This window comes from Saccopteryx leptura, chromosome 4, assembly GCF_036850995.1.
Source record: "Saccopteryx leptura isolate mSacLep1 chromosome 4, mSacLep1_pri_phased_curated, whole genome shotgun sequence".
NCBI classification, from domain to species: domain Eukaryota; kingdom Metazoa; phylum Chordata; class Mammalia; order Chiroptera; family Emballonuridae; genus Saccopteryx; species Saccopteryx leptura.
This window is the reverse complement of record NC_089506.1, coordinates 28,915,290-28,936,001: the sequence shown is the minus strand read 5'-3', so window position 1 is coordinate 28,936,001 and position 20,712 is coordinate 28,915,290. Positions and strand designations below refer to the sequence as shown.

The 20,712-nt window shown below is 42.4% G+C and overlaps 1 non-coding gene across 1 annotated transcript; it reads right to left on the bottom strand.

Moving 5' to 3' along the window:
- Positions 1 to 9,224: 9,224 nt before the first annotated feature.
- LOC136404520 (U1 spliceosomal RNA) lies at positions 9,225 to 9,389 on the bottom strand. The gene has a single exon (XR_010751286.1). It is a non-coding gene; the product is annotated as a U1 spliceosomal RNA (small nuclear RNA).
- Positions 9,390 to 20,712: the final 11,323 nt, after the last annotated feature.

Below are 20,712 nucleotides of genomic sequence, written 5' to 3'. Positions count from 1 at the left end.
CAGAGCAGTGAAATGATAAGTTTGAGAACTTCCTGGTACTTGTTTAAGAAAAGACCTCACCGAGTAACAATAGAGATGCCCCTTGGCCTCACCCCACACACACCGCCCACCACCAAGTCTTATCAAGTCTAACGAGCTCCTGAATCCATCTACTTACTGTTCTCCACGTCCACCACCACTACCCAAGTCTGAGCTACCAGCATTCTCAACTCAGCGGCTTCACAATCCTTCTAGCTCATCTTTGTAAACCCTCTGTCTTCCCTTTGTTCATTGGTTATACCGTAGCCAAGTCACTTTATTTTATTCAGAATGAAAATCTAATTACGTTCCCACCGCAACCTGGCTTTAAGCTCTCCAGTGACGTCCCATTGGTCTAGGGATAAAGGCTAAGTGACTGCACAGCCTACAAGGCCCTTTGCAGTCCAGTCCCTGCATAGCCCACCAGTCTCATTTAATACCACCGTCTCCAGTCCTCTGGGCTGGGTTGTTTCATCAGGACACTTGCACAAGCTCTTCCTTCTGTCTAGGATCCTTCTCCCTCTCTCCATATATTAAACTCTATTCAATTTTTTATATTGTTGATTACCTCTCAGCCAAAGCAGGAAATACGTCCTGATACTGTCCTCCTCCCACCCCTCTTAGTCACATGCTTCCGCAGAGTAGGAGTGGTTTGTAGTGATCCATTCATCAGTGTGCTCATTGGGTTCACGTTAGTCTTTCCTACTAGGTTGTGAGCTCCCTGAATGCGAGGCCCTTGGCTGGTTTTCCTCATCATTGAATTTCCAATGCCTAGCAAGGGGCCTAAGCACCATATGGAGGAAACAATGGCTAAATGAATGAATTAAAAAAAAAAGTTGTCCCCTATGAATGACTCTGTCATCATCCTTTCTAAAAATTACCACTGTTCCTTTCTAAAAAGAAGTTCAAAGAAACCTAGAGAGCTGTGTTATTGGCACATTCCCCGATGTAGCCATGTTCTTTCTAACAACAGGAGGCAATGGGGCAATTTTAGAAAACTGAGTTCTAGACACCTAGTGGGTAACCAACACATACTTGTTGAAAATAATTTTATACTGAATTGCAGTCTAACATCCAAAACTAGTGTTTACTGAGGCCGAGAGTCTACTGAGGGACAAAGCTGCTTTAAGTCCAGGGGTCCCCAAAGGACAGGGAATTCTGTAGTGAAAAATTGGGGGTGGGGTGAAGGAAAGAGTCCCAACTACAGACAAACACCTAGAAACTTTCAAATTCAAGGGCCTTTGACTGCTTTGCAAATTCACCAAATTCCCTGGTTGATGAATCTGTGCAGGGCAGAAATTTCAATGAGAAGAAACGCACCGCCTTGTATAAATATTTAGAGCCAGACCAGCAGAGGCTCCTGCAGTGGGGCTTGCTTTCCAGGTGGATGATGGGAGAAGGGGGCTTGAAGGAGTAGGGAGGGGGGATGTCAAAGCCCAGGGCTGTATGGCCTCAGGCAATTCATGGAACCTTTGAACCCTGGGCTGACTCCCCACCTCCATTTAGCATTTCGATTTAGCCATGTGCAGCTTTGCTGAGAATCTCAGCTGCAGCATGTTGACTTATCACTCATCCCAATAAGTTCCCATTCTCTCTCCTCCTGACAGGCTTGCCTAATGTACTTATTCATTCAATTTAAATAAATCGAACATGGGCCTATGACAGCTGATAAGTGAGTCACACAAGAACAAACAGAAGAGAAAGCTCTGCAAATAGTCAAATGTCAAGTAAGAATGGAAAACTGTCCCCACAGCTTCAACGAACCTTGGATGTCTAATATTTATGGCCAATTGATGTCATTAGAAAGTAAATAAGCTCTCTTATGCTGCATTACATAAGATTAACTGCAAGCAATGGAGTTTAAATAGCAGAGATAAGTGCAGATGGAAATAAACCTGTTTAAAGCTAGAAATATTTGATGGGCCTCTTTGCTGCTTTTAAGATAATTGATCTGTATATCTGTATTGAATCTCACCATAAAAGCTTTGAAGAGACTTGTGGCAAAGCTTGTTCAGACCCAAATCACATTTCTCCGGGGCCACCCCGCCACAGTTAGAACCTCTCAAAGAGGAACTCCAGGCCTGGGAAATTGCAGAAAGCTGGGGAGAAACAGGAGTCTTCTGGCTGCAAGCCCCCATCCCAATTTCCTGGGTAGCAGCTGAAATTAAATAGTCAGGGTGGGAGGAGTTTGAGCCTGTCATAGGCGAGCGAACTGAAGGAGCTATGATGTTTCCTTTGGAGAAGAAACGGGTGGGGTGTGAGGGGGTTAAGTCACTCTCTTTGAAAACTGTCTCAATTCTCAAATTATTTCTGGTAAAGGACCAGGTTTTGCTTCTTCTTTTTTTTTTTTTTTCATACTTCCAATCCTCTAATCCACAGTTCTAGTGTTTATGATTAGCATGAAGCTCCTATCACATTCAGCTCATCACACAAACTTGAAAACACCTGATTGTTCTATGCTGTGTCAGATGGCGGGTCTGCTGGACACGTGCTTTATGGTCATATCAATGCCCAGTTGCTCTAACATTTTGCAAACTCTTACTTTTAATGTTGCTCTTGTTGAGGCCAGATAACGAAGGTGTTGCAGAGCATCACTGATTTGCACAGCGCCCTTTGAGCCCCACTGCAGTGGAAGGCTTGTTCTGTCTGTCCTCCAAGGGTGGAGTGTGGATCAGGAGCAAGGCATGGGAGAAGAGAAGACCAATTTTATCCAAATAAAACAAAGGATTTCCCAACGGTTTCAACATACACAAATTTCAACCCAGAAATTCAGATGTGCAAGAGATTTAAATTTTAAAATGTTTCTATAACAAAACAATTCTATTATAATACCCCATTGCTTGGGCTGAAGAAATGCAACCCCAGTCTGTTTGAAGCCTTGCATACCCCCCTCGCCCCGGGCAGGGCAGAAATGTGGGGAGCTTGCAGACAGCAGAGGCTAGAGGGGGGCTGAAGGAGCTCCTTCTGGATTGCCATCATCTGTTCCCGTTGGCATCTATTAAGATGTCTTCATCCCCATCTGGCTTTTGGTCTTTGTCCAGGCAGCTTTCGCCAGTGTCTTCCTTGTCCCCACCATGAAGTCTTGTCACATTTCCTGATTCTCTGTGCCATATTACATCACTGTGGCTTGACAGAGAACTCTCCCCTGCTCTCTGGACTGGGAAATTTTGTGAGGTTGTCTGAGGCCTGTCTCCTTGCCCCCAGGGCCCCCACATTGCCCGTGCATTAGCAGGAGTTGGCAAGATCTTGGGGATCTTCCTGGGTCTTTTGGCTTTATCATAGCGACAGCGGGAGTTGGAAGGGGGGCTTGGATAGATGACTTTCTATTCTCACTCTGCTCTGGAAGGCCTATCATTGTCCCCAGAATTGGCCTGGGTGGGAGTCCCTTCTCAGAGACTCTCCAGCATCTATATGTTCTTTATTTTCTTTTGGACTCATGATTTTCTTCCTCTCAGTTTAAGAAAATGTATGTATGGATGGATGCATTTATTGTTTGGTGTGGGTAACCTGGTTTGGACTAATCTTATATTCTTCTAAATCTTTGCCTCATAGCCTAGACATTGGTCTTTGAAACTTTAAAGTTGTAATTTTACTCTTCTGTTCTGTGTTTTGTTTACTCCCGGGAATTCCTGTCATCTAGAGGCAAAGGGTATAGAAAAGGCTTGGCTGCTATCTACTTGGGAGAAGGGTCCCAGGTGACAGGAATTCCTGGGAATAAACCACATCAGATATTACATCAAAATATCTTTATGCAACGTAGTGAAGAGTTAAGAGCAGATAGTCAGGGTTTGCCTTGCTGAAAAAATGAACTCACCATCTCTGGGTTATTTTAAGCAGCAGCTGGACCATTAGTTTCACGAGCAGGTTCAGGTTGTGGGATAGGTTAGAGATTCAATAACGTCATGACTTTGAGCTGAGTAAAGCAGAGACCACGTAGGGAAGCTAAAGGAAGAAACCACAAGAGATTTCATCTGACGGCCCTGGGACTCATGAGCAACCGGTCCTAGAGAAATGATGGCTGAGAACCAGCATTGGAGCCTGACCTCCTTCTCCATGAGGACCATTTCTCCTATGCATCCATTTTACCTATGTTTTGGGCCCCTTCAAATTAGGGCTACCTAGTGTGGGTAGATTGAAGTGTGTCCATTCATTGTTGTGTGGTACCAGGCCTGTCATTGGCACTCAGTAGTGTTTATCAGGGTTGAAGATGGCATCCCATTGCCTTTTGTAGGGATGCCAGTGATAGGTGACTTATCCTGATGGTATCATCTATATTACTCATGTATCACTTAGAAAGATCGATAGCAGAATTGAATAGCATCTGCTCTGAGTGTGTTTTGTGGACAGTAGATTCTATTTCTCCTCCGCCAGCACGTGGCACAGTGCCCTCTTTGGAGTAACTGTACAGGATGTGGCTATACGTCTGAGATGGGATTTGAGTAGTAAAAATGAATTCTTTCATGACTTGTAGGAAGTTCACTGGCTTGAACTGGGATCACATATTAAGACAGATGCTGTCTTCTCTATTGGTTACAAATCTACCTCCCTGTTTCAGTTAAGTTATTGGCTGGTTATGTGTGAAGATTGAATCTGTAGATTTTTCTCCCTTCTTTATCATCTCGTTTCTACTCTGATGTAAAGGGGAGGGGGTAGCTGGGCTCTTTGCATATTCTATTTGCAGAACATACTGGAAAGAAGCTATGCCCTTCCTCAGAGACTCAATTAGGAAGCATATTAACAACATAGATTTCCAGATCTTATACTTGAAAATTCTGATTCACTCGTTCTTACTGTGGGTCCTAGTATGTGAAATTTTGTACATCCCCAGATGACTGTAATATATAGCTAAGTTTGGGGACAAAAACTCTAGGGGACTTGGAGGATTCTTGTAGAAACCTTTCATCAGAAATCTTGACCTTAGAAGTACTATTTCCAGGATGAAAAATTCTGGGATATTTAGAGAATGTGAAACTTGTAAGTAATAATACACTAGATTAACTGCTCTGAACAGATTCAGGAGTGGATGTCCACCTGACCAAGGGCTGTTGGTGCTCACTGCTGACCTGAAGGGAAGCCCACTACCTGGAGGGAAGCCCACATACCCCCACTGGGAATCCTTGCATGGGTTTGGAAGGAGATGGGAGAAGTAAATGGGGCCAGACTCTGGGGACAATGCACGATCTGGTTTGGTGTTTTAAATCCAAAGAGACCCAGCATCCTCCCGATAAATTCCTCCTGGGAATCCTGTAGCCTGACTGGTGGCCCTACTAGTGACAATTTCAGGCTATTTAAGTTTTAAATATATAAGAAATAGGTTGGGTTATTTCTCTTTTGTAGCTCCCAGACAAAAAAAAAAATGCTTTTAAAAGCTTTGGGAAAGCCCACATCTGTTCAGCTGTTCCAGGTGTCCCCCACGCTTCTCTGGCTGGAGGACGGTGGCCTTCAGGTGGCTGGGTCTCTCCTGTGTCTGACATGCTTAAATAAGGTTTTGTCTTTAGGAATGTTGGGAGCATCCACCTATTGAAATAACTTTTTCAGAATTATTCCACAGATGGCATGATTGTGGCCTGGTGGTGCATGTGCTAGTGACCCAGGGAGGCAGAGCTCTGGACAGAGACACGGGGTCCTAGGCAAGTCATGGGGCTCTGTCTATGAGTGAACAGAGCTGTGTTGAAGTGCATGTAACTCGGGCTTGGTGATGTGGTTGGTAACCACAGACAACTGTTGAAGCCCCACCTTGTCCCCTGTACTGTTCTTGGCATGGCCACGGGGCACCATCTGCAGACCAAGAACATGCCAAGGCACCATTGCTACCATGATTTCCATCATGGAAACATTTCTTTGATCTTCCGATGTTGCTTTCAAGATGATTAATCTCAGTGTAGCTGTGTGTTTAGGCTCTCCGTAAAGGCAGGTGCATGTGTCCGTGCGCGGCTCTCTCAGGACTGCTAATGTAAGCGTCTGTTTTACAGCCCAAGTGACAGCTGTATTGTTCTGGCCGCGTTACAGCTCTGACATGTGGAATCAATCTTTTTAACTTGTCAATTAATCAGCGGGCAGCTGTCAGCCCAGCTGAAAGGCCTGAAGGACAGTGCCCTTTCAATGGATTATACTGTGGGCATGGCGAAGTAAAATTGAACACTTCAAGCTTCAAGGAACTCTTGTTGCATTCAAAGCCAGGCTTCACTCCCACTTAAAGGGAGCAGGCGATGGCCCCTGTTGAGGATAGGGGTAAAGAGTGGCAAGCATGTTCCTGTAGTTACCTTAGCACGTTCCAGAGGCCCTTGAAGAAGTGCCTCCAGGATCCGCAGGTGAACCGCACCTATGCCTTGCTAGGTAGAGCTGATTTGTTTCTGGTGTCCAAAGCAAGCCGGGACTAATGGGGTCTTGATCTGTGGTAGGATTTACAGAGTGCCCACTAGAAGGAGCTTGTTTGTCAAACCATTGTTGACTAAGCCCTTCTTATAGATGTGGTGTTGCCCTAAGCGAGCACTCAGAGGGAGCAGAGCAGAATAAACTCAGCTGTCCTTTCTTCATCACCTCACACATGAATTGTGGAGACACTGGCAGAGAGCTAATTGTGTCCTCTCTAGACAATTCATTATTATTTGTTAAATACCTGAATAAACAGAGGTTAACCTATGCCAGTGACAATGAGGTGTCACTGAACTGGAGTTCTAAACTGCTTAGAAGAGGAAAAGGGGCTGAGAACTTGAGCTGCGAATGAGGACTTCTCAAAGGGAGGGCGATAAACCACTCTTCAAGCCTACACTGGTTTTTATTTTCCTGCTGTTCTTGCTTGTCATTTCACCAACAGCTAGCTTTTTATATTCCTCCAGTCCTTTGTTCCTTCTAAAATATTTATTTCACACCTAATTTTGTAAAGCCTGGTCTAAGGGGTTGTGGGGAATATGAAGATGATGCAGACAAAGTTGTCTTTAAGAGGAAAAAAACATCAACACTGCGGTCACTCTCAGTCCTGCTGGGAAGAAGGCTCTCCCTTTGCTCACCCAGTGAGTTTAGGCATCAGCAAGGCCAGGAGTTGTTCAATTTCTTTTTGGTCCAGATCCACTTCTCTGGCCATTTGCATTTTCCCTTCCTAGATCCCTCAGTGAAAACTGGATACCTTTTGCTCATGAGACAGGAGAACAGTGGGTTTTAGAGGTCCATCCACTGGCCTCCCTTATCATGTCCATCAAATAATGCGTATTATTTCTGTCTTAACCCAGTGTGTTTTTGAGCCGGGCAGGTCTGGGTGGAATCCTAGCTTTGCACTTGCTAATTGTGTTAACTGAGGCAAGTTTCATCATCTTCTGAACCTCAGATTTGTTTCATTTCTAAAATGTAGATAAGTGACGTTCAGCTTTACAGTTGTATTGGGAGAACTGACGAAAATGATGCATGCAAAAGACCTCGCTGACTGTTGACATAGTGGACACTCAATGAATGATGGGTTCTTTCTCCTTTAATATGTATTTTTTGAAGGAAGAAAAATGGCTAGAATCTCCTCTATTGCCTCTTTTGGTGAATGCTTCACAGTACATGCTCAGAAGTGCTTTAAAATTGTATAGTTGAGTGGCTAGTGACTATTATACAAAGTCACTAGTGTCACAGATAAAGATGTGGTTGCAATCTCTCTAGGACTCAAAGAATAGGCTCTGGGTCAGGCTGTGGTTGATTGACTTAACTTTTCTACACAGGCATTGCCTAGAAGCCACACATTACTTTAGCTGGAGCTAAGACCAAAGTAGCCACAAGCACACCCAGGCCAATCACGGAGGATTTGAGAAGGGAGTTTAGATCCCAGTGAACAGCATGACAGGAACATGATCAGCCCCCATGGTGCTCAGCATCTGCTCTGAGGAAACATACCCATGTCTGTTTGAGACTGGCATCTGGAAGCTGCATTTTAGGTAGAATGTGTGTCTCTACAGTCCAGTGAAAGAGGAACCGGAAGAACCTGAAATCTACCAGGGAAACGTATCTGCTATCCTTACTTGCAAAAATGGGGGTTTCTTCCAGAGGAGCAGATTATTGAGTCATTTTGTCAAAATGCTTACTCAAAGTGCAATGTAGTTTCTCACTTGGAGGACAAGCAGTCCATAGTGCTTCTGTTTTCTCCTCTTGCAGAGTAGGGTGGAAGGGAGAACTGCCTTTGGAAGGTCTGATTGGTCTAACGGGAGTGCATTGCTCAATCCAACCACCAGGAGCCAGGTTTTACACTTCTCAGTTATACCATAGAGTTTTATGTAGTATATATAAAGGTATACTATCACTCTACAGTATTATTTCCATAAAGATTTTCTTGTGGTGGCTAGGTAGATGTACTCATGTGAATGAATGATGGTTGTTAACAGAAGCACAGTTATTAGATATAGTATGGTATGTTAGCAGAAAGCTTGGATTTATGTGCAAACTGCATTTATTAGCTCCATGATCCTGAGCAGTCATTACGTCTTTCTGAGTCTCAGTTTATTAATTTCTAAACTTGCAATTATGTTAGAGAGTCAATATGAGGTAAAATGAGATAATACCTAAAAATAAATTGCAAATCTTGAACTGCTAAAATAATTAGAACAACTAATAGCACTTAATTGTACCATCTAGCTCTGTCGCCATGAAATTGGATAGAGTCAAGAAGGCATTCTGAAAAGTGGTGAATTTGATATTTGGACTAAGGTTTGTAAAGCCACTTGCTGAGAAACAGAATTTAATGAGAATAAAGTTTTCAATAATATCAAGCCTTTCAAAAAAAATTGTAAATTAAAAATGAAGAAGGCTCTGGCTGGGCGGCTCTGTGGATAGAGTGTTATCTCAGTGCGCCCAGGTTGTGGTTTTAATTTTTGGTCAGGACACACACAAGAAGCAATCAATGAGTACACAACTAAATGGAACAAAGTGAAACAACAAGTTGTTGCTTCTGTCTCTCATTCTCTCTCTCTCTCTCTCAAACATTAATGGAAAAAAATTTTAAAAATACATAAAAACGAATAAGAAAGAGTTGAAGAAGTGTTTAGGTAAAGAGCAGAAGAGAGATAAGACTGTGGAGTAGGGAGAGAGGTCTGCTGAGTTTTTACCATGGCAGATTGCAGAATGATTCTTTGTGCGGAAATGTGATATCTCTTTTCATAATGCTAGTACGATGTACCTGCACACTATTTTAACCTCTAGCCTAAACACCACTCTTTTGTCCTTCTTTTTGTTTTTAGGGGAGAGTACAAACGCAGTCCCCCACTCCAACAAATTATGCAGTTGAATTTCCCACATTGGAGGAAATCGCAGGGATCCGTGCCTCAGAGGGCGATGGATAAGCCTCGCCCTGGAAACATCACCTTCATGGTCATAGTATCTCTCCCCTGCCAGGCAAGGATCAAATCCTTCAAATTTGTGTTAGACCACCTAAATGAATTTTTACTTCCACAGTCCATTCAACAAATCGTGAAAGGTGGTGAAAGGTGTTGCAAATACTCTGGAGAACTTATGAAATGCTAGATATTGTGTTAGGTGCTAGATTTTTACAAAAGTGAATACAATAGAGTCATGCCCTCAGAAATCTTCGAGTCCAGCAGGTAGGACAGCCATTGCCCCCATTAGTTTCATGTAATACAGTGTGTGTGCAATGACACACATGTGCAGACAATGTAGAGCTGGAGTGTGGTGAATGTGACCTGGAATTGGAGAGGAGGGGACAGCTATGAAGGGTTTTGAAGAAGGGACAGGAAATTCATCAAGTGAGCCATGATTTCCAGAAAAACGGTGGGAAATATCTGAAGGAATCATAATTTAATCAGTTGGATACTTAAAGCCTTCATTTAAAAAAGAAACAAGAATAATTATGATCCACTTGGTATGCTGCAGGTCACTGCTGTGGTTTCCAAACCTTGAGTTTTCTATCCTTATGTGGGAGACTTTTGGTGGCAGTGGTGGCAGTGGTTGTTGCTTCATGCTTGTGATGATTGAAGCAGTCTGAAAAGGTTGGGCAATGAATGAGAATAGACAATGAGTTTAAAATGAAAGAGCAAAAGCTGATTGAGACTAGTACATAGATCACTCCTGAAAGCCCATGCTCAAAACATCTTCTCGAGATTCAGCCCCAGTCTGGCTAGGAGGCATTTTGATTTCAATTAAGCCTTCCAGGTCAAAAGAAATAAAGCAAAACCATGACCAAAAACTGAACACCTGAATGAAGTGCATATTCTGGGAATCGATGTCTTTCTAGCCTGGGGCAGGTCATTTCATACCAAATGAGATCTTGTTTCTCACTATGCACTAAGAAAGGGATCTGAAGTTTGTGATGAAAAAATAATACACCTGCACCCAATAATGAGTCCATATTGCTGTACCAATTGTAGAAAAACGGAGCAGTGCTGCCCACCCAATCTTCCCCTATCCCCTGCTCTTTAAAAAATGTAGTCAACACTGGGCCAGGAGGCTCCCCAGACTAAAACAGGCATGGGAAGTCAAATGTACTGATGTCTCCCTCCCTCCCTCCCTCCCTCTTTCCCTCCCTCCCTCCATCCCTCCCTCCCTTCCTCCCTCCCTCCCTCCTTCCTTCCCTCCTTCCCTCCTTCCTCCCTCCCTCCCTCCTTCCCTCCCTCCCTCCCTCCCTTCCTCCCTCCCTCCCTTCCTCCTTTCCTTCCTTTCTTCCTTCCTTCCTTCCTTCCTTCCTTCCTTCCTTCCTTCCTTCCTTCCTTCCTTCCTTCCTTCCTTCCTTGACAGACCTGTGCAGACAATATAGAGCTGGAGTGTGGTGCATGTGACCTAGAATTGGAGAGGAGGAGACAGCTCTGAAGGGTTTCATCCCTGTGATTTCCCTAATGTGGGAAATTCAACTACATAATAGTAGTTGAAACACAGTGGGGGACTGTGTTTGTACTCTTCCTTCCTTCCTTCCTTCCTTCCTTCCTTCCTTCCTTCCTTCCTTCCTTCCTTCCTTCCTTCCTTCCTCCCTCCCTCCCTCCCTCCCTCCCTCCCTCCTTTCTTCCCTTCCTTTTTTCCTTTCTTTTTTCCTCCCTTCCTCCTTCACTCCTCTTTCCTTCTTCTTTTCTCTTTCTCATTTTTAAAACTACTCGTACAATAATTATTATGTTCCTCCTTGCACTGTGAAATCTGATTCTTTAGTGAAAGGGATTAATGATGGTGGCAGCAATAGAGTCCCATGCTTAAAAAACCTTACCTTCAGTTCTGTAAGTATTGTTTCATACCTCATTTACCTGGGTGCTCTATTTTTAAACTACTGATTAGACATATAGAGTCCAAGTAGACTTCCCTCTCTTTTCCTTTTCTTGTGTTTTTTTTTTGTTTTTTTTGTTTTGGTTTTTTTTTTGTATTTTTCTGAAGTTGGAAACGGGGAGACAGTCAGACCGACTCCCACATGCGCCTGACCGGGATCCACCTGGCATGCCCACCAGGGGCGATGCTCTGCCCATCTGGGGCATCGCTCTGTTGCAACCAGAGCCATTCTAGCACCTGAGGCAGAAGCCACAGAGCCATCCTCAGGGCCCGGGCCAACTTCACTCCAATGGAGCCTTGGCTGTGGGAGGGGAAGAGAGAGACAGAGAGGAAGGAGAGGGGGAGGGGTGGAGAAGCAGATGGGTGCTTCTCCTATGTGCCCTGGCCGGGAATCGAACCCCGGACTCCTGCACGCCAGGCCGACGCTCTACCACTGAGCCAACCGACCAGGGCCCCTTTTCTTGTTTTTACTCTCTTTCCCCTTAGAGCCTCCTTTGTTTTTATTTTACTTTCTCTCTTCTTTTTATATCTTTAGGTACATGGAGCTGGATTAATTGTTTCTTTCTTATTTATTTATTTATTTATTTTTTTGGTCAGAGAGACAGAGAGAGGGACAGATAGGGACAGACATACAGAAAGGGAGAGAGATGAGAAGCATCAATTCTTTGTTGTAGCACATCAGTTGTTCATTGATTGCTTTCTCATATGTGACTTGACCAGGAGGCTACACAGACTGAGTGATCCCTTGCTCAAGCCAGCGACCTTAGGCTCAAGCTGGTGAGCCTTGCACCAACTAGATAAGCCTACGCTCAAGTTGCGACCTTGGGGTTTCCGTCCTGGGTCCTCTGCATCTCAGTCTGTTGCTCTATCCACTGCGCCACCACTTGGTCAGGCCAATTCTGTTTTTTACAGTGCTACACAACATTCTGGTATTTATGATGTAAATTTTTATTGAAATATAATGCACATACACAAAAGTGCACAATTCATAAGGGCATGGCTTAATGAATTTTCACAAGGTTAACAAAGTTAGCCAGCACCTGACAAAGAAACAGAACGTGATTTGAATCTTGGAAGACATCTTTGAGCTTCTTCAGTCACAGCCCCTTCCCTGCCCAGGGTAACCACGATTCTGCATTTCAACACCCTAGATTAATTCTGCGTGCCTTTGAATTGTACGTATATTGAATTTTACATTGTTATCTTTTTCTGTTTGACTTCTTTCCCTAAACTTTATATTTGTGAGATTAAACCATGCTGTTCATTAATTCTCATTGCAATGTAGTATTCAATTGTACAAATATAACAAAATGTACTTCTTCTACTCTTGACAGGTTTTGAAGTTGTTTCTAGTTGATGGCAATTATAAGTAGTGCTGTTATGAACCTTCTTATAGATTCTTGTGATGAACATATATGTGTGTATCTGTTGATGTGTGTATATGTAACTAAGAGTGGACTTGTGTCTCAGAATACACATATGTTCAGTTTTAGTAAATATTGCCAAAATGTTTCAAAGGGGTTGTGCCACCAGCAATGTTGGAGTGTTTAGATTTCTTGTTAGTGCTTAGCACTTTCAGTCTTTATCATTTTAGTTTTCTATGTTGTTCTCTGAGGGAGTGCTCTCTGCCCCTAACTACTCTGCTGTACTTGGGAGTGGAAGTCAACACACACACACAAAATCTGTCCCTATTACTGATGTACCTATAGTTAATTTCTTCTAACTGATGCACAGTGTTCCACATATGATGCATAGCACTCTTCACATTTGTCTGTTTTCTTAATGGTACTCTTTAAGCTATCTCCAATTCCTTGCTACTTCAGTCAATCCTGAGATTAAAATGTTTGAAAATTGCTGGATTTTAGAGCATACCTATTTTTACTTCTGCTATGTAATGCCATATTGTTCTTCATATTGGAAACATCACTGTACATGCCCATCAAAAATGCATGAGGTTTCATGTTTCTCCACATCTTTTCAAACTTTATCTTATTTTTGGGTTTTGGACATTTGGGTGGTCAAGAAGTAGTATCTTACTGATACTTAAGTTACAGTTATTTAATTGCTAATAAAGTGCAATATCTCTTTATGTATGCTAGACATTTAGATTTCTCCTTCTGTGAATTGTCTGCTTACATCCCTTTTCTATTTTTATATTGGGTTTCCATTTTACTGTGCTTATTTTTGAAAATTGCTTATATAGTCTAAACAATAATCCCTTCTTAGTTATAAACATTGAAAACAACTTTATCTTATCTCCCACTCATTTGTTAATTATGTCTGTAATGTTCATGGAATACAAATACTGCATTTTAATCCACAAAATATTTTCATATTATGATTTGTGTTTGGGGTCTTATTTAAGAAGTTCTTCTGCACCCAGTATCACAAAATCATTACTCTTTTTTTTTAGTGAGAAGATGGGAGGCAGAAAGACAGACTCCTGCATGCACTATGACTGGGATTCACCTGCAAGCCCACTAGGGGGTGATGCTCTGCCCATCTGGGGCTGTTTTTTTTGTTGTTGTTGTTGCAACTGGAGCCATTTTTAGTGCCTGAGGCAGAGGCCATGGAGCAATCCTCAGCACCTGAGGCCAACTTGCTTGAGCCAATCAAGCCATGGCTGAGGAAGGAAGAGGAGGAGGAGGAGGAGGAGGAGGAGGAGGAGGAGGAGGAGGAGGAGGAGGAGAGAGAGAGAGAGAGAGAGAGAGAGAGAGAGAGAGAGAGAGAGAGAGAAAGAGAGAAGAGGGAGGGTGGAGAAAGCAGATGTTTGCTTCTGTGTGCCCTGACTGGGAATCAAACGCTGGACACCCATATGGGGGGCCAACACTCTACCACTGAGCCAACTGGCCAGGGCCACAAAATTATTATCTTGCATTTTAAAGTTACATTAGTAGTTTCATCTTTCATATTTCAGTCTTTAATTCATTCAGAGATTTCATTGTATATAATCTAAGTCAGAGATTTAACAGGTTCCCCATCACCTCATATAGTGAGGCAATTTCCAAAGAACATCTATTCTATTTAAAACTCTACTGTTTTCCCACTGGTGAGTGGTGATAGTCTACCATATGTCATGTCTCCATATGTACATAAACATACTTTTGAGCTTCTTATTGTTTTCCAGAGTTCTATTTGTCTGTTTCTTCCACTGTACCACTTATTGTAATTGTTCTTTTTGTTCTCAACATTGACTTAGCTACTTGTGAACCTTATTTTTCTACAGAGTGTTAAAATAAGTCTGTCATTTAAAAAAATTTTCTTCTAAAAAAATAAATGGCCTGACCTGTGGTGGCGCGATAGATAAAGCGTCGACCTGGAAATGCTGAGGTCACCGGTTCGAAATCCTGGGCTTGCCTGGTCAAGGCACATATGGGAGTTGATGCTTCCGGCTCCTCCTCCCCTTCTCTCTCTGTTTCTCTCCTCTCTCTCTCTCTCTCTCCCTCTCTCTCTCTCATTTCTAAAATGAATAAATAAAATTAAAAATAAATAAATGAATGGGACTGTGTCAAACTGAAAAGCTTTTGCACAGGGGAAAAAACACACAAAAAAAACGACAACAAAACAAAAAGGCAGCCAACCAAATGAGAGATGATATTTACAAACAACAGCTTTGTCAAGGGATCAATATCCAAAATATATAAAGAACTCACAAAGCTCAGTAACAAACAAGCAAACAATCCAATTAAAAAATGTGGAAATGATCTAAACAGACACTTCTCCCATGAAGACATACAAACAACAAATAGATATATGAAAAGAGACTTGTCTTCACTAGCTATTAGAGAAATGCAAATCAAAACTACAATGAGATATCACCTCATACCTGTTAGATTGGCTGTTATCAACAAGACAGGTAGTAAGTGTTTAGAGGCTGTGGAGAAAAAGGAACCCTCATTCACTGCTGGTGGGAATGTAAACTGGTACCATCATTATGGAAGAAAGTATGGTGGTTCCACAAAAAATGAAGAATAGAACTACCATATGAGCCACCAATTGCTCTACTGGGTATCTACCCCAAAAGCTCGAAAACATTGGTATGCAAAAACACATGCATCCTAATGTTCATCACGGCATTATGCACAGTGGCCAAGAAATGGAAACAACCAAAGTGTCCCTTGATAGCAGATTTGATAAAGAAGATGTGGTACATATATACAATGGAATACTACTCAGCTGTAAGAAATGATGACATATTGCCATTTAAGACAACATGAATGGACCTTGAGAACATTATGCTAAGTGAAATAAGTAAATCAAAAAAAGCTAAGAACTGTATGATTTCACACATAGGTGGGATATAAAAATGAGACACATTGACATAGATAAAAGTGAAGTGGTTACCAAGGGGGGGGGAGTGGGGGGGTAGGTAAAGAGGGACAAATATATGGCAATGGAAAATGATTTGACTTTCGGTGATGGGCACACAGCACACAATGTTTACATGAAACCTATGTACTTTTATTGATTAATGTCACTCCATTAAATTAAATTTTCTAAATAAAAAAATTCTGCTGAAATATTATTTGAAATTGCTTTGAATTTTACATTAATTTAGTTTTATGAATTTTCATCTTTATTATATTTGATCACTTTATTAATGAAAAATGGTAACAACTCTCCATTTTTTTCTCTTTTTTTTTCATAATCCTTTATCCTTTTAAAATAGTTTGCAGTTTTTCTCTATAAGATCTTATACAGTCTTTGTTAGTATAAATCCATGATATTTCTTTATTTTCATTGCTGTCATAGTTCTCTTTCTATTTGAAATTTAACAATACTGTGGCCAGACTAAACAAATAAGAGAGAATTAGGTAGAACTGAAAGGCAAGGAACTAGTTTTCTAGTTCTTCTAGAACTAGTAATTCTCTCCTCTGCAGAGAATGTACCTTGTTGTTTCCAACCAAAGACTGAGTTAGGTGAGATGGAATTTCCTAGCAAGGGGAAGTGGGGGTTTCCATCTATGCCGAAACTCTGGAGAACCACATTAATTTATATTCAAGCTTTCAGAATCCCTTATCTGTTCAATATAAATATTTAGAGAAAAAGTGGAATACATATTTTCTTGATAACAAGATAACTTAGTCTCTCTTTTTTTATTTTTATTTTATTTTTTTTTAGCTTTTCTCACCATACAAATGATTTGAGAAGATGTTACAACTTGTCAAGAGTTATGACTCTGGGGTGATTTTTCTTTTGTTGCCATAGATAGGTGGCATGTGGAAACTACTACAATACAGGGGGTCCTCGGATTATGGCAGTTTTGACATATGGTGTTTTGAGTTTACGACATTTACTCCCATACAAACTTAAAATATTGAGACACGAGTGTTTTGGCTCACGCCGTTAGTGTCCTACTTACGACTATGAACTAGTTTGGTTGTGCACGGTGGAAGAATACTTGTAACAAGGCATATGAGTGAGGGAGTTGGCATTCCCCTAGTATGTTTACCTATCCCATTTTGGACTATTAAAAGCACAAGTGTTGCATTTGTGTGCTTTTTTGGTGACTTTTTGGCCCTTATCATAGCTCCTTCTGCAGGTTCTCCTGCCTCTCCAGCTCCCTCCTCCCAAGAGGTCACTCTCTCCCACCTTCCAGTGCCCTTTCCAGTGTGTGAGCCAACCATAGGAATAAAGGTAAGGAATTTTTTTTTACACTCATTTTTTTGTCATTTTTTCTGTTACTATAGTATGGCATACAGTACAGTTTATTTATGTCCTTTTCCTTTTACTGTCACTTAGTTGTGCTTTTATGTTGTAGATTATGATTTTACAACTGTGTTAGGATAGGTAAGTGACTTAGACTAGGGTGTGTTTCAACTAACACCAAAATTCGGGTTATGTCACTGTCGTAGGAACGGAACTGTGTCATAACCTGAGGACTCCCTGTAGTATCTTTCCCCACTCTCTTGTACTTTCCCAGATTTTAAAAATTAACTTCTCTTCCACCCTCACCCCTCCATTTACTCATCCTCTGGGCTTCTCCCTTCTATGTATGTATGTCTTTCCCAGGACACACCTCCCATGGATATCCAGCTCCCCATTCAGTGTTGGGCCACTTACAACAGTTTCTCACCTGTTTTCATAAAGACCAGCTTGGGTGACTCTGTGATTCTCAGTGTCTCCCTTTTAGCGAGATTTTAGAGGGCATCTTACATTCACTGTGCTCCCAGTGAACTCAGGTCCTAACTCACCCTGACTTACTAGATCCACGAGACCAGGGAGCCTTCAGGAAGCTAGTACGTAACAAGCTCTTCACCTCTCCAGTCAATCAATGTATACTGAGTCTAACTGCATTCTGAGTTTGGTGGTGATCTTTCTAGCAGGAATAACATAGTGTGTGTGAGGATGTGTGTGTGTGTGGTGGGTGGGGATGAGGAACTGAAGGGAAATAACTTGAACACCCTGGAAATATGACTTGAATTCTTTGCTTAGAGTGTGCCTAGTGCTGAAGTTCTGGGAACAGAGTATGGCCACATACAACTTTGCTGCCTTTTAGTTCCGACATGGAATTCTGCATGTTTGGTCCTTTCCTGCCCTTCCCTGCCCTTTGAAGGCTGTTTACAAACATTTGTGGGTAGTCAGCAAGTTCTTTGAATGTGTTTTTACCCTCTTTGCTACATGTGGTTGCTATTCACCCTCGGAAGAAGGTGGAGGTCAGGCAGGGAGAGTGTGCCTTAAATCATTCTAGTCATTGGTGACCTTAGCACACTTGCAGTTCTGGGGTAGTTCAAATAGTTTCCCTTAGGCATGAACTTGGGCTGGCAAACCTACTCCAACTGTGTGCTGGGGACTGTGGGATTGGAAGCTGGTGAAGCTGGAATTCTGCTCTGAGAGCGCGAGTGAGAGAGGACGAGCAGAAGAAGTGATTGGTGTATAACACAGCCAAGTGTGCCCATTTGACCTGTGGCTCAGAGCCCCGTGAACAGCGGAGGCTTCTCTGGAATGTTCTCCAATGCTTCACGTGGCTGAGTAGCTACTGACCAAGAGAACAAGTGTAAGGTTTCAGTTCATATCATGTCAGACCTGCTTGATGAGAGAAGTAGTGGATAGCATTTATTGCTCATGACTAGAATAATTCTAACACAAAAGCAAGCTTGTGTGTTCTAGGACAAGTTACTTAACCTCTCTATGCTTCAGTGTTCTCATCTGTCGGTTGGAAAGAATAATATTTGCTTTACGTGGTTACTCTGAGGATAAAATAATTCAAACATAACAGTAGCTACTTACTGAAGTGCTTATACTTTGTCAGTTATTTAAAATACTTGATTTGACTTATCGAGGTGATCCCTTTGTAACATATACATGTATAAACACTATGTTGTACACCTGAAACTAATACAGTGTGTCCGTAAAGTCATGGTGCACTTTTGACCGGTCACAGGAAAGCAACAAAAGACGATAGAAATGTGAAATCTGCACCAAGTAAAAGGAAAACCCTCCCAGTTTCTGTAGGATGATGTGGCAGCATGTGCGCATGCGCAGATGATGACATAACACCGTGTATACAGCGGAGCAGCCCACGGCCATGCCAGTTCAGATGTGGACGGTAGAGAGTAAAGTTCGGTGTGTTCTATGGCTCGCTAAATTCAAATCCGTGACCAAAGTGCAACATGAATATCGGTGCATTTATAATGAAGCACCACCACATAGGAATAACATTACTCGGTGGGATAAGCAGTTGAAGAAAAACCGGCAGTTTGGTGGAGAAACCCCGTTCTGGTAGGCCATCAGTCAGTGACGAGTCTGTAGAGGCTATACGGGATAGCTACCTAAGGAGCCCTAAAAAATCTGTGTGTGAGCCCACATCAAACTGCACTGAATAGGTATGAAACTGGAAGAGTTTTCTTTTTATTTGGTGCAGATTTCACATTTCTATGGTCTTTTGTTGCTTACCTGTGACCGGTCAAAAGTGCACCATGACTTTACGAACACACTGTATAATATTTTAATTGGAAAAATATAAGTAAGAGAATGATCTGAGCTTCACAATGTCACATTGTGAAGAACCTTTACGATTGGGGTTCAGAGAGGCTAATTAACTTGCACAGCCACTGAGTGCTACAGGTAGACTGTGGATTTAGGTTCTAAGTCTTAGCTCTTTCAACTTGGCTGCACATCCAGACTTCCTGATTCTGGTGACCTTTGGGGAAGCTGAAGCTGCCTCTCCATTTCTAGGGCAGTTCCCACCCTCTGGGATTCCTCCCCAGGTTGCTGTGCCTGAAGCCACATCTCTGAACATCTTGTCAGGCCAGCAGCAGGGAAGGTGTGACAGGAGACCACGCCTGCTGGTTCTTTCTCATCTTGACATCATCCCTCTTCCAGCAACATTTTCTCTGTGGAAGAAGGGGAGTATTGGGACCATTAGGGGCTGGTTTTCAGAAAGGCCAGGGGTCTGGAAAGTAGCTATTGCAACAACTGCAGTAGCAGAAAGTGCAGCCCCTAAACTCTGAGTACAAGAGGGTAAAGTAGAGGAGGAGGGAGATGGATACCAGCTTAAGATGCATAACTGAAAATCGTGGCATTTGATCAGCTACTAGTTGATCAGCCACTGATTTGATTCATATGAGAGATCTGACCTTACTCCGCCAAGCTTTCTCCAGCTCGAATCTCTCTCAGTTACAGAGAGTATACAGAGCCTTTTACATTTTGTTCAGCTGTTTAGAAACTCAAATTTCTGGGGTTTTGGTTTTTTTTTTGGTCTCTGGTGATCAAGGTCCAAACAGCAAAGAGGCACCCCCCCCCCCCCCGCTGCCTAATCTATTAGCCTGCTAGTGCCAACAGGAGGTGAGGGACAGGGGTCTTTTATTTGATTGTCCTATCATTTCTGTGACTGTGGCTTCCAAGGCTATTATCTTTGTTTAGCACAAACGGAGAGCAGTTAGTGCTGCTGGTAATCTATCTCAGAATCAAAAAGCTATGGAGACAGAGACAGCCTCCTCTCTAAGGCCTTTATCTCACCACCATCATTTTCCCAGCTGGGAGCAGGCAACGACCCTACTTCCAATACGCCGCTCAATGATTTTAGATGATTGATCTTTCTAAAGTGCTTTTCCGTTTCTTGCCACACAGACGCAGATAGATTAAGCAATTATGGATTATTTCAACATCAGATGGCCTGAGACAATTAGTCAGAAGAGAAGCAAGAAAGTGGTCCCGCTGACTTTTGGTGAACGGGAGGTTTTAGGAGGCGTTCAAGGTGGAAGCAGGGATATATTCGCCCATCGGGATAAAAAGAGGAGGACAGAGGGATGGGGGGGGGGGGGAGAGAAAAAAATATATATATTTACACAGTGACAGCGGTTAGAATTTTTTTATTGTATTATGGAATAAAGAACCCTTGCGATCTTTGAATCAAACCAACACTTCTGAACAACATTCTTTTTAAGGGAGATTAGATTGCTGGTGGTTCTTGGAAGAAAAAAAAATGTTGTGAGCCGGAGAGAGACTGAGTAGTGCATG